The following is a 14,259-nucleotide window of genomic DNA, read 5'->3' on the forward strand; positions in this document are numbered from 1 at the left end:
CTCACCACAGACTCATAACATGGTTCAATTACTACCTCTTTAAGCAGTCTCTGGGTCTCAGCTTTGATAAACTCATGATCCTCCTTGCTGTAAGAATGGCTCTTAGTGGCGATCGGCCAACACTTGGAAAAATCACTGAACGGGGAAGGGGCTTTGATATTTAGTGAGGACAGACCAGACCATAGTAACTAGCGTGGGGGATGGTAAGTGTGGCTAGTGGCCCATCGAAACTTTTCATCTGAGATTGAATATCCAACCCCAGTAACACAGGACTGCAGAGCTCAGGCATTACAAAAAGCCAAACATCAGCAAGGCAATGTCCCTGCAAATTTAAAGTAACTTTCCACTTGTTCCATACAGTTTTTGTAAGTTCACTAGAAGCCATCGATATCTTTAGGTTGTGGATACTTCCACAAATTTAAGGCTTTGGCAACCTTCTCGTGGATGTGGCTCTCAGTACTCCCTGAGTCTATTAGGCAATTGAGAGTCTCACCATTAATTTCCCCCTTCATGTCGACCATTCCAGTCCGTAACACCCCCAAACTTTTCAGTCAATTGAGCTAACACAGGTCACTTGAAGCTGATTCGGACGGCTTGTCTGAAGAATCCTCCTTTTCAGAGTTGTCTTGCATTCCTGCAGCTTTAGTGATCTGGCCGAGTTTCCCACAATAGCTGCAGGTAACAGATCGAGGCGGGCACTTCTGTCTGGGATGCCAGTTCTTATCACAGAAGTAGCATTTGCCAGGGGTTCACCCTTTTCTTTCCTTCAGAGTTCCTGCACTCCTGGATGTTTCCCTTTTGGTTTCGAGCATGGCACTTCTCAATGTTTTGGCTAGAATAACTGCCCCGCCATAGGTCAGGGGCTCTGTCTCTAGTAGCCTCTGATGGATGTAACTGGAGTTGAAAAAAGCATCCAGCTTTAAGGCATTCCGGTGTTGTTGCACATTGAGTGCCCTGACATCGCATTCGTTTGCCAGCGAGTCGAGGTCTAGTGCATAGGCAGCATCACTTTCCCCGGGTTTCTGGCGTCTTGTCAGCAACTGGTGGTGAGCAAGCACCACATTCCATGGCAGTCAGACGTTTCCGGGCTATAGCCAGAGTGGTAGCTCCTTGCGTTAAGCCAAAAGGGACTTCACCCAGCAGGGATTACCTCATCGATCACGTTGTTTCGAACCACGTAGTAATAGAAACAAGCAATCCAGTGGTTGAAATTTTCTCTGACCCTCGGGGCAGACTGGTCGATTGTCAGCCGCTCTGGCTTGAGTGCTGCATCCATTTCTGCAAATAAAATTGAAGCCCAGTTGATGAAGTAGACAAAGATGATGTGGTCAAACGACAATCATGACTTTTACTAGCAGAAACTCATGGTACAATAATGAAAGAGAATGGGTGCATATACAGATATACCCAAGGGGTGTGTCTTTAATGGTAGAGATAATACACGGCTAATGTTAGTAAGGCAAAGAAGACTGACAGCTCAGCAGAGATTCACACAGGCGCCGCTTGTTTGTGACAGCGGCCACCAGGTGTTGCACACACCAGTCAGGTAGCATACTTGAGCAGGTCCCAGTAACGAGAAGAGTAAACTTGGAATTCGTACAGGAATCTGTGAGGTTGCAGTGAAGAGAGGAGCTCTGAGCCAAATCTCAGTGACTCAGTCGGAACTCTCCATTGATTGACTTTCTTTGGAAGTCCATTGATTGACTTTCATGGGAAGCCAGGCAAACCGGCTCGTTGTCCTCCTTACGGCAGGCCAGCGTGGCGGTAAGTGACTGATGGATGCTGGCATCCTGTGTCTGAAGGACCCACCAAAACTAACTTTGCAACATGAAAACTGGTCCATCCAAATGTATCACTCGCGATGGTAGCGGCGGGTCCCGCGTTTGTGATTCTCGAAGTCCGGTTTTACCAGCTGATTGAACCTCATGGATTCTGGTGGAGGTTTGATCACCAACGTCCTACAATATCGTTGTCTTCCTTGCAGAGCTTTGTTCTGCATTTTTCGGATGTTTGTGCTAGTTCCATGCATTCACTGTGTAGTTCGCCTTTCCTGTTTAAATCTTGACAAAAACTCAAAACAACATACTCTACTCCAAACATGAGCATTTCGGTCATTACACAACACGTTTCGGATACATTAAAGTCCCTTTGTTTTTGCACACTGTCAGAAATAAAACTTCTCACACATGAGTCTCTTTAAAACTGATGACACGACAAGCTTTATTTACAAGTCTGCAGAGTTGGACTCAACTGGCTTCTCACCAGTTAAGCCCCGATACATACAGTGCATTGATTTTTATACCCTTGTTGTTTGCCCTTCCCCTACTTATTAATACTGTTTTAATTGGTTAGTATTGCAAAAGCATTCTAAGTACAACTGCATTTTTAATGATCACGTTCGTTACGTACGCTGCGAACTCTACATACACTAAATTCTGTTTCTCACCCTTCTTATCAATCTTTTGTCTCCTGCATGTCTCTCACTATGACCATGAAAAGATATGTTTAAAAAAAAACATATCCAGCTGAACCTTTTGTCCTTGGCTGCTAGTAAGCTCCCTGTGCGTTCTGGCTTCCCTTTTTATGATTAATCATCACATTTTAACTTAAGCCATTTTAACCTAAATTCTCTACATATAACACACACCACCTCAAAACCTGTGTAAGTAAGTGATTATTAGATGGGTTACGGAGCATACATTCTTCTCAAAACTGTAACGATTGCTGGGATTTACTGGATGTACCAACTGCTCAACGCGTTGCCTCCTTTCTTCCTTATATTAACGATCAATATTTTTTTTACCGCAGGCACATATGTCTGGTAATCAGTGACGCAGGAGGGCGGTCAGAGATATTCTTTGAACGGCGAAATCCGGAGATGTGTGTGTGTGGGGTGGGGGGGTCTTCCAATAGTCGTGGTTAACTCTGGGTACTGCGACTTTGTTAGTAGGTGGAATGCATTCTTCAGGGCGGAATGCAAAGCGGAGTTGGCAGGGCGATCTGTCTGTTGCCTGTGGAGTGGGTCCCCCTCTCCATGATAATGACAGATCTAAAGGAAAGACGAAAGTCGATACAGCGGTTGCCGAGCCAGTGCAGTAGTTATCAGCCGATGGGATATTGATTACGGATTTTTCCTTGAGCTTTACTCCCACAGCCTTTCCTGTAAAAGCCACAAGCCAACGGAGGTTTGAATCCGTGGTTACCTAGCCCCATGTGCTCGGAACAGTTCGATAGGACATTAGAATTTTGGCACTCGTGAAGGACAGATGTTGGGCTTGGTGTTCAGAGGTTATCTGAGGCACACGCCATAAAGAGCATTGTGTCGCAGTGGTCACTCGTCCCCACTCCCACCCTTCGGCTCTAACAAACTTCAGAGGCCAGAGATGGGAATCCGAAGATAATCCACCTTCTTCTCTTTAGCCGCAGGCAAGATTTGCGCTCTGCTGGGTGACATCCTATATTCCCTCTAACGTTTATAGACTGTACGTGTAAAGCTATCATGTTGTGCATTTTGGTGCTAAATGTATGTGCGCATTGAACCTTTGGGCAAATGCCTAATTTTTTTTCAAGATAGGTTTGGGGCGACCTATAGCTCATGACTTATAAAGGTCTATGACATGTTTTAATAAAATACAAGTATGATTGCATTCTCCGAAGTAGCATCTTGAGGTGAGATGTGATTCTACCTTGTTTTACTTAACTGCCCTGGGTGGGCACTTTCATTTCTTTGGGTGCTGGTCGCAGAACTTGTGTGCTCACGTGCGAACACCTCACAGGGAATGGAGGCGACAACCACCCAGACCTTCATTCTCCAGCGCTGCGTCGAGAAGGGCTTGTTAGAAACGTTTATATGTCATTGTATTACAATGCTCGCGGGGTCTGTAATTCAGATTTTCAGAGAGGAACTGAAAAATGCTTCGCTCACTACAGTTCATATGTTTGTTTGAACCATTAAACAACGAGCCACAAACAGAAAAATATGCAAATAGTTAGTATTCTCCCCTAATAATGACCCCATTTCGCAATCACCGCTGTTATTTTGTAAGCCAAAATTATTAGTTCATCCCAGGGCTTCCAAGGTTGTCTCGCGCACAACAAATGAATTCTACCTGCTTCATTTGAGACCCATTTTCGTGATGTAAAAGGCACTGCTCTATCGTTTCTATCAGCTTCTTGCAATGTGTGTATTGTATTTCTGGGAGCAGGTGAAATGTTCCATTGCACTTGCGGTCACCGGACAGTGCCTATGTGTTCCACACCTTAGGCTATAACGTCAAATAACGTCACTGCTGTCATATCTGTCTTTAACACAATCATTGTGTGTTGTCCGCATCAGCGCCTCCCATTTGTGTCAACGTCACAGTTTATTCCAAATCGGTAGAAATTCTTAGGTAAGAGCTGTGTATCAGAATGGGCATATTGTCGAGTAGTACTACTGGGTTCAAAACGGGATTCTGGCATTGATGCACGCCACCGATCAAAATATTCTTGCTGTAGGAGTGTAGGGGGATCCATTTAACGAGTGAATTCATTGACTCAGCGACCATCATCGAAGCGGTCACTGTTGCAGTGGGCGGTAAAGCAGGAGACAAATTCTCGAAAAATTTACTCGAGAGGAGATGGTGTTCAAAGAAGTCAGCGAGTAGGGTAATAGTCTCCTTATTGTTAATTTGGTGTTGGTTGCCCTTAGAAGAGTGTAGAAGGCAGGTAATGCAGTGCAATGCCGCTATCCATTCCTCTCAGCAAAAGCGTTCACCCTTTGCATTCTAAGGATCTGGATAGGGCAGCAGCAAGAATGGTTGGTCTGTGTCCGCACATATGGCAGAAATGCAAGTTGAAGTGCAGCAGAGCGATTGCCAGAGGGGACACGAGAGTTACAGGAGTATTTGTGACCATAGACAAAAAAGACAAAAGAAGATATAAGAACAGAATAATGAGGTGATGAAATTACACACTCAACTGCACTGCCCAGTCTTTCTCCATAATTATTGAAGCCATGGCTTCCTGTTAAACAGTATCTAAATATAGCCAACGATTTAGCCCACGACCACCAGTGGATATAAATTTCAGATTCTCCCTTCTTTCGCTAAATTAATCCCACCACATCACATTTAGTACATTATCTCAAACACGATTTTTAACCCATGTGCATGTCCTTGTCCTGCGGACATTGTATTCCGGTGGCAACTTCTTCACCCAATCTCTTGATTATGTTTAAATCCTTCTGCCGTCTCCCTGATTTGTCAGCACAACTTGATTTCCACTTCCTTCATAATGTCATAATGTCATAATGTCTAATTCATGTATTCATTAATCTAAATAATTCAAATGCAACACGAGAAAGCGGTTCCATAACCATGGGCTGTTATCGTGTTAAGTTGACCAAACAGCGGCACCTTGGGTTTTCAACGTTCAGAGTACCTTCTCCATTGAAATATTAACTGTGCGCGCTCCCCTTTACTCGTGGCCTTCCACATCCAGAATAGATCAGTGAAAGGGATGAAAAAAAAAAATCATTTAATTCCTCTGCCTTCTCCTTGTATTTTTATTTCTCCATCGACATTTGCTGGAGGTATTACAACGCTTCTCAATTCTTTACAGTCTTTGGTAAATTTAAGAAACTTTTCGCATTATATTTTGTATTGTTTCTACCTCATCTTTGCTCGTCTAATTAATTATTTCATATTCTCCCTTCTGTTAAAGGTTGCGCAATCCTCGATATGCCCACTGATCTCTCCGACAGAGTATGTCATCATCTCTTTTGTCTTCACGTTGGCTTTGACTTCACCTGTCGGATACCGCTTTTACATTTTTACGTCCGAATATTTGTTGTTTATGGTATGTTTTTAATTTCTTGACCTTCGCTGAAAGAGGACGAAAGAAGGGTTTATTAGAGCTGCTAATATCAGGAACCAGGTGGAGGTGAGTGCATTTTAAAACGGAGCTGAGGGCATGTTATGGGTGAAGGATTTTTTTTTTTGTTAACGTTGATATTTCACAACCAAGACGGATTTCACATCCAGGTTAAAGTAATCAATACAAGTAACGATAAAATTATATAAATTAATCCAAGTTATCCAACATTTTATTGTTTTGATATTTTATTATGTTATTACCAAAAAAAGTAATATCGAAACCACTACCTCGAAACAAGCAGTTTGGCCAAACAAATCATGAAAAGCAAAATTTTTCTCAGTGATAAATTGCCGCATCAGTCACACATCTACCTTCCGAACAAATCAAAATGATCCTTCGAGATGTTAAAGGGTCCCACGCTGTTTAATATTTTAAATTCGAATCGGAAATTGAGCATCTAATCTTCTCTAAATTTAACATGAAATAACATCGCGTAGACTCTGAGCAGGTTAGACAGGATAATGTCCCTCCATCGAAGCATGACTGTTCACCTATATATAAGAGGAAAAATGATAATACAGAAAGGTCAAATGCCGGTAAATCTAAGTCGTTCTCAGAAATAACAGTAAACAAAGCTACTAAATCTTTGGTCAAAAATAAATTTAAAAAATGGACCAAAGGATTAAAATGTTACGGGTTAAACTGAAAGGTTCATGCTGGGATTTTAAATAGATATTTAAAAATAAAACGAGGGATAGTTAAAGCGGAGCGGCCAGTTGAGAGAGCTCAGGGTGTGGTAAGAAATTGAGGCTTGGACTCACGAGGCTTCGGCCAGCAGTTGCTGAGGCCGTGCATGTGCCCAGAGAGTTTAGGTCATATATGGATTTAATTTCGGAAGAGTTAATGGAGAGAGGAGCAAGGGCAGTGGGATTCTCCGATTGCAGGCTGAGGTTAATATGGGGATAGCAAAATTGACTAAGATAAATACATATGCAAGATGTGCATCAGTTGCAGCTCTTGGGAGAACGAGCTGGGGAACTGGAGCTGGTGCCGGATGAACTCGGAGAAATCGTGAGCTATAAGGAAGGAGTGGTAGAGAGGAGAATCAGGATGAAATTCACCCCAAATATCGGGATACAGGTTAGGAGAGGGACGTTGAATAGGCAGACAGTCCAGAACACCTATGTGGCCATTCTCCTCAACAATAACTATACTATTTTGGATATTGTTGGGGGAATGATCTATTAGCGACTGGTTGGAGTTGTCACGTCTCCAGAGCCCTTTGACTCCGAAGGGATGTCGGGAGAAGAGGAGATCGACGGTAAATCGGACACGTCGGACAGCCTAGTCGATAGGATGTTCTGTGAAAGGAACCGAGGCTCCGATGGTATGGATGAAGTACTGGATAGGGAGAATGCGGGGTTAGGAAAGAAGAATCTCAAGGGTGGTAATCGCTGGATTGCATCCTGTGCAACGCGCCAGAGAGGGAAGGAAAATAAAGTGACAGATGAATGCATGGAAAATGTTTGTGCAGGGGCACGTTTTCAAATTTGTCGATATTTTGGATCTATTCTGTGGAAGATTTGACCTTTAAAAAAAAGGCCGGGCTGCACCAGAACTTGAAAGTGACCAATATCGAGGCGGGTAGGTTTGCTAGAGTTGGAGGGGAGGTTTTTAACGAGCATGACAAGGGTGCGGGAACGATAACTTGTGAACATAAATTAGGGAAGAAATGAAAAAAAGGTATGATACTTTGGTCAGGATTTTGTGAGGAAAACATAAAAGTGGCAAGAGGGTTCGAATGAGTCCGTGTCAACACTTGGAGTACAAGGGACACAAAGATGGTCTTGGAGCCTGGATCAGTATGTGAAACTATGATTTCGTGGCTGTTAGAGAGACTTGGCTGGCGGAAAAGAAGAAATGGTTGATGAAGGTAATGGGCATTAGATGTTATATAGGTAATGGGATGAGAGGTGGGAGAAGTGGAATAGCGCTAGTGATGGGCAGCTCACCCTTTTTGAAAGGGAGAAGGCTACAGAAGTCGTGTCAACTGAGTTGGTAGGAATTTAATTTAGAAAAAAAGGACGGTAGTAATCACCATGCTGAGAGTAGGTTATAGACTGCCAAATAGCCCTCGAAACATAGATAAGCAGGCAGATGTTGGAATGGTGCAGGACATACTGGGTTATAGCTATGTTTTGTAATGAAATACATATTTGGAAGAGAAATTGGTAAAATTAGAGTTGGTTGAATAGATTTTAAAAAGATCTTATTTGAAATATTGAAGAATTCATATTCAGTGGACTTTACAGAAACTATGGAGAATGCTATGCACATTTCACAAATAGGTGCTAATTGAAATGACGTCATAAAATGAATAGACAATTGTCTCGGAGACACTGGCTGTTTACAAGGCTTCTGACCTTTCTTCTAAGTGCTCACAGAAATGTCACTTCTTGGTTTTGTTTACCTTAGCCAACAGCTTGACCAAGAAGGATAACTCCTGTTGTTTACTGAAGAAGGAGGGGGTTTTGTGGCAAGTGAGAGAGTCACATGGGCTTTCTGGCAGCTGGAAGTTGGAGAGAAAGGGAGGAGAAACAAGCTCTCTCAGCTTGAGTGTTTGACACTGAAGGGAGCTGAACAGTGTAAGCCAGGAATGTTGTTGAAACAGAAAGCTCCAGAGTGGTGGATGGCAGGAAGTGCTACCTGTTTGATATTTCTCTTGGAATAAGTGAAACAGAAAGGAAATCTGTGCTAGCTGGAAATAAAGAGGTTATCATCTGGACAACCCTCATGGGGATAGTTTTGTCAGCGAGATATTGAGGTGACTAATGTGGTACCTCAGTTGTGGAATTCCTGGAACAACAAATCTCTCTCTGAAATCCCTACGAGAACCTTCCTGAGCAGTAAACATTTACCTTTCCAGCACCAAAGCCTGGTGAACTTTATATATTTTAAATTCTGTCCACAGTATATGAATTGCCTGCAACCAGAGATCTTTGAAGAATGAGAAATGAGATTGAACTGTGAACCAAAGACCTTTTCATAAATTTACACACACATCACGTACATGTGTGCTTAGAATGAGAAGTGGGTTACGTTGGGTTAGTTAAGTAAATAGAGATAAGTTAATGTTCGATTCTATTTTAATGTTTAAAGTTAATTAAAACTACCTTTGTTTAAATAACCATTTGTCGTGTTGAATATCTATTGCTGCTTGGTTTTGGGCTCATAACATTTTATGGGGAAACGTCCAGTCAATTAAACAGGAGGTTTGTGGGTTATTAGTCAATTTGGCTTTTTTTCCAAGCTAATTTAAAGCTTGAGTGTGTTGATATTTTTTTGTCAGACCCATCACCTGCAGAGCTAAAGAGCAGGAGAAAAGAAGAACTGATGTTTATTTCTAAGGCATTAAAACTGACTGAAGCTAAACATTGGATGAGGAAAGTACAAATTCAGAGGATTATCATGAAATATTATTAAGTGAGAGTAAATCTGTTCTGAAAAACTTAGAAGATTTTCCAGAGCATACATCTGGTGAGTTGCAATTGGAATTGTGAAATTAAGGGTGCAAGAGGAAAGAGAGAAACATAATTTTGAGTTTCAGAGACAACAATATGAGACAGAGGAAGGTGAAAAAAGAGGATATAAGAGTTAGAGTTAGTGGAAAGACAGTTTAAAATAGAAAGGATTAAAATTTTGAAAGTTGAAGCTGTAACTCCTGGGGAGAGGTTTCTGCCTTGCAGAGAGATAAATCTAGTGCCTCTCTTTGATGAGGGAAATATAGATACCTATTTTCAGAATTTTGAAAAGGGCGCTGAGAGTTCAAAATGGCCAAAGAATGGTATTTGATGCTCCAAAGTGTATTGAAAGGAAAAGCACAAATCGCATAGCACAGCAAGGGGCAAATTGTGATACTGTTAAGCAAGCTGTATTGAAAGCTTATGAGTTGGTTCCATAAGCATATGGTGACAAATTTAGGAGTTTGATAAAAATATGGAATCAATCTTATATGGATTTTGTTCTGAAGAAATCTATATTGTTTGACAGTTGGTGAACCTCCAGAGGAATAAATAATGATTTTGAAAGATTGAGAGATATGATGTTAATTGAGGAAATTACAAGGTGTGTCCCAAAAGAGATTAAATTATATCTGGATGAGAGAGATGTGATTATGTGGCGTCAGACAGCTAGATTAGCCGACGAATATGCATTGATTCATAAAAGTACATCTCAAAATGGTAGGCATTTTCAAAAAGTTAATGTGGAGCAGATTAATATGGATGTTCAGAGGATTAATATGGAGCAGGATATTAAATCTTAAATTAAGTCTGGAGAGAAGGTTGGAAAGGAAAGAACATCTGGATTTGTATGTCATTTTTGTAAGAAACCTGGTCATGTTATTGCAAATTGTCTAGTATTGGAAAAGAAAAAAAGAAAATAAGTTTTTATCAGAAGCATGTATTCAAACTGTTGAATTTAGGCAGAGCAGATGTTCTAAATCTGATAGGGTGTCATGGATGTTTTCAAACCTTTTGTTTCAGAGGGTTTCATTTCAGTAAAGTTGGGAGAATCACAGGTTCCAGTTAAAATTCTTAGGGATACTGGTTCTGCACAATCACTGTTAGTCCAAGGAGCTTTATCTCTTGATCAAAGAACTGACACATGGAGACAAATTTTATTAAAGGTGTTTGAAATGAAGTGGAGTCGATATCTCTTCACAAAGTAGTGTTAATTTCAGAGTTAGTTAAAAGACCTATTGTGTTAGGCCAAAAATAAGTCTGGAAATCAGTTATTGTTAACAATTATGTGTCGAGCATCACGATTTCCAGAAGCTAGACCATTTAGAAATATTAACCTTAAAACAGTGGTAAAAGGTCTGGAAAGATTTTTCACGGTTTTTGGACTTACTGAAGAAATTCAGTAAAATTGGAGGGAAAGTTACGTCATATTAAGTCACAAGAACAGATGCAGTTGAAGGAATTAATTTTAAAATACACAAATCTGTTTCCTGACGTTCAAAAAAGGTTATCAGTGATTTATCACGATGTGGATGTCAGAGAATCAAGTCCCATTAAACAACACCCTTACAGAATTAAGATTCATAAGAGTAAATTGCTGGATCGGGAGGTGGAATATATTTTGAGAAATGATATTATTAGACCTTCAAACTCAGATTGGAGTTCTCCTTATATTTTGGATCCGAAACCAGATGAAACTGTTAGGTTTTACAGAATACAGGAAGGTTAATTCAGTAACTAAAACAGATGCTTATCCTATTCCAAGAATAAATGACTATATTGATAAAATAGTAAAATCAAAATTTCTTAATGTTGGATTATTGAATGTGTGTGCTTTTAACTGAGAGAGGAAGGAATATTTCAGCTTTTGTAACTCTAATGGTTTATATGAGTATAATGTGTTACCATTTGGGATGAAAAAGGCCCCTGCAACATTCCAGAGGATGATTAATTGTGTAATCCAAACGTTAACACATACAGATGCTTATATTGATGACTTAGTCCCAAAAAGAGACACATGGGAAGGACATTTGAAGGAATTGGACAAATTGTTTGCAAGATTATCCAAAACAAACCTAACTGTTAACTTAGCAAAAAGTGAATTTGCAAGTATCACTGTGAAATACTTGAGTCATGTATTCATCATGTCAAAGTTGCACCAATGCAAGCAAAAGTGAATGTAATTTCTGAGATTCTGACTCCCAATTGCAAGTGAGGAGGTTTTTAGGAATGGTGGGATTGTAATGGAGGATTTAGACTAGCTGATGCAAGAAGGGATGCAGTTGCATCAGAAGGCATAATCTCAATTCCAAGATGAGGCCGAGGATGCATATTTAGTAAACACATCTAAATTCCACCATGGGGCCCAGGATGCAGTTGAATAGGAAGACATTATCTAAATTTACACTATGGGGCCCAGGGATGCATATGAATCAGTAGACATTATCCAACTTGCACCATGAGGCCCAGAGATGCAGTTGTCTTTTGTTGGTCGCAGACTGTCAGGAGACCTTGAAGATAATTAAATCATTTGTTCAAAGACATAAGATCTGAAGTAAACAACTTTTGGGTAATATAAGCTATGGTCCCACTGATGAAGTTAGAGACTCTCCAAGAGGTGGCAACATCTCTCAGCAAGAAGAAGAACTTCAAGATTCCAAACCGACGTCCCGGTCCGGGGAGGTGGAGAAGCTGCTACCGGCGCCCAGACAACCTACTACAAGTGTGCAGTCGTCGCATCGCTTTGGCAGTTGGGACCAGTCCAGGCATTGATAAGTATAATTGGGAAGGGCTTGCATGTTGCAGTGTGAATTCAGCTTTAGATTTAGTAATAAAGACTTGTATAAACTGAACTGCTCTTGGTGTGTGTCTATTTTCTTTTGGTAACTCGAACACTGTGACCAATCTAAAATGAACAAAATGAGAGGTATAAGTTTACCCAAGACAATTGGCGCTGCAAGCAGGGTATCTTGGACACTCTCCATACCTTCCTGTACCATCTCTTCCGTGGCCCCTTGGATTATCACATCATCAATATAATGGTGAATTGAGAGGGAAGGCGATTCTGTTACCGTCTCCAAATCACGGGCAATTAGGCTGTGGCGAATAGTGGGAGAGTGTACATAGCCCTGAGGGAGGCGGGTGAAGGTTTACTGGCGCCCCTTCCAGGTAAAGGCGAACTGATCCTGTGAGACCTAGTCTTTAAGAATACTGAAGAAGGCATTAGCGAGATCAATGACAGCATACCATTTTCCTGAGTTCCCAGTAGCAATGTTTTCAATAAGGGTAACAATGTCCGGAACTGCCAAAACAAGTGGTGGGGCATGTCTGTTCAAAAAACGATAATCAACTGTCATTCTCCAGGAGCCATCCGGCTTCTGGACCGGCCAAACAGGGCTATTAAAGGGTGACGTTGCAGGCCTCACTACCCCTTCTTCTTGCCCAATTAGCGGATTAGTTACGGACAGAACCAATCCCCGTCCAGTGGGTTGGGCAGAATGAACTAATCTGGTATGCATTCTGGCTGTGCTCATCTTTTCATCAGGGCTCCCCCCCATGTTCCCACAGCCTCAAACGCCCTGCATACAAGGCAGAGGCCAGGGCCTGCTGATGAATTACTGGTATAAGTTTACCAAAGACAGGGATTTTATAGAAAGTTCTGCAGGAATTTTGCTCAGGTTGCTCTTCTTTTATCCAAATTTTGAAGAAAGAGGAGAAATTTTTGTGGACTAAATAGTGTCATACAGCTTTAGAAAATGTAAAGGATATGCTATGCTATTATCCTGTGTTAAAATCTGATTTTGATGAACCTTTTTCTGTAGCAGGGGACGCATGAGGGGGCAGCAGGTTCAGTTTTAACGCAAAAACAATGAAATTGAGCATCCAGTTGCCTACTTTTCATGCAGAGTGATCAATTACTCTTAGGATTTTCGAACTTATTCTGACCGGTTTCAGGACCCGCAATCAGAACAATGTGAAGATGGTTTTAATTTCATGTACCAGTTATTTTTGTTGTCCTTTACACATGTATTGACAGGTGATTATTTTCTTTACAGATTCGTCATGTGCAATTTTAATACATTCATAGATTACTTTAAGTAATCTGCCCTCGTAACCACTGAATGTTTCCAGGAACTGCTTCAAGCCACGGGGTTACTTCGATATTTGATAACAGTTGCTGCAGCTAACGTAATGTGAGTGTAAATAGTAATAAGAGCATGGCCTCAGGATCGGAAATATTTCTTCTTCAGAAGCACCAAACAGGAGTTTAGAAAATGCCCATTTCCCTGATTTAACGGCTCAGCGTTCGAAACATTTGAAGAAAGGTGGAGTGGAAATGAATAGAATCATAATGTTTCAACAATTATTTATATACAATTCATCTGTCAGTCATTGGGAAATTATTTACTCTTATTCGGTTTCAGACATCAACCCTCCCCCACCTCTTTCTACATGCATACTCATTTCCTGAATATTGGCAACTCTCCAGTTTAGAATCTCAACCCGAGGATGAGACCAATTCTTCTCGATAAACAATTTAAACAAATGGAATTATGGTCACAGAACCCAGAATATTCTTTAGGTGACAGTAGTATTCTTAGGGGGTCGTTGTGTGTCCAGCAATCATTCACTGGTCAACAAACTTTATATCTGGATTTATTCCACTGTCTTGATTATATTGTACAAAATATTTGACACCTGTCCCGTTTACAGGTCAAGATCTGGAAAGTTAAAATCTCATGCTGTCACTATTTTAAAGATGTTTGAACATTATACAATCAAATAACTGAAAGTAAATTTATATATATATAAAAACAAAAACTAAACCCTCCCCCCTCTTCAGACAGCTCCCTTAAGGGGAGCCAACTATAAAAACAAAAGA

The 14,259-nt window shown here is 40.9% G+C and overlaps 1 long non-coding RNA gene across 5 annotated transcripts in view; it reads left to right on the forward strand.

Moving 5' to 3' along the window:
- The first annotated feature begins 2,871 nt into the window (after window positions 1-2,871).
- The window catches only part of LOC138751056 (uncharacterized), a 44,405-nt gene continuing 33,017 nt past the window's right edge, over window positions 2,872-14,259 (forward strand). For 4 of the 5 annotated variants that reach the window (XR_011349687.1, XR_011349689.1, XR_011349685.1 and 1 more), the window contains exons 1-3: window positions 2,872-3,482; window positions 5,704-5,922; window positions 13,433-13,570. This is a non-coding gene — a long non-coding RNA (uncharacterized lncRNA). The remainder of the gene's footprint in view (window positions 3,483-5,703; window positions 5,923-13,432; window positions 13,571-14,259) is intronic. The other variant, XR_011349686.1, reaches the window with a different exon arrangement.

The sequence above is a fragment of the Narcine bancroftii genome, unplaced genomic scaffold, assembly GCF_036971445.1.
Source record: "Narcine bancroftii isolate sNarBan1 unplaced genomic scaffold, sNarBan1.hap1 Scaffold_631, whole genome shotgun sequence".
NCBI classification, from domain to species: Eukaryota; Metazoa; Chordata; class Chondrichthyes; order Torpediniformes; family Narcinidae; genus Narcine; species Narcine bancroftii.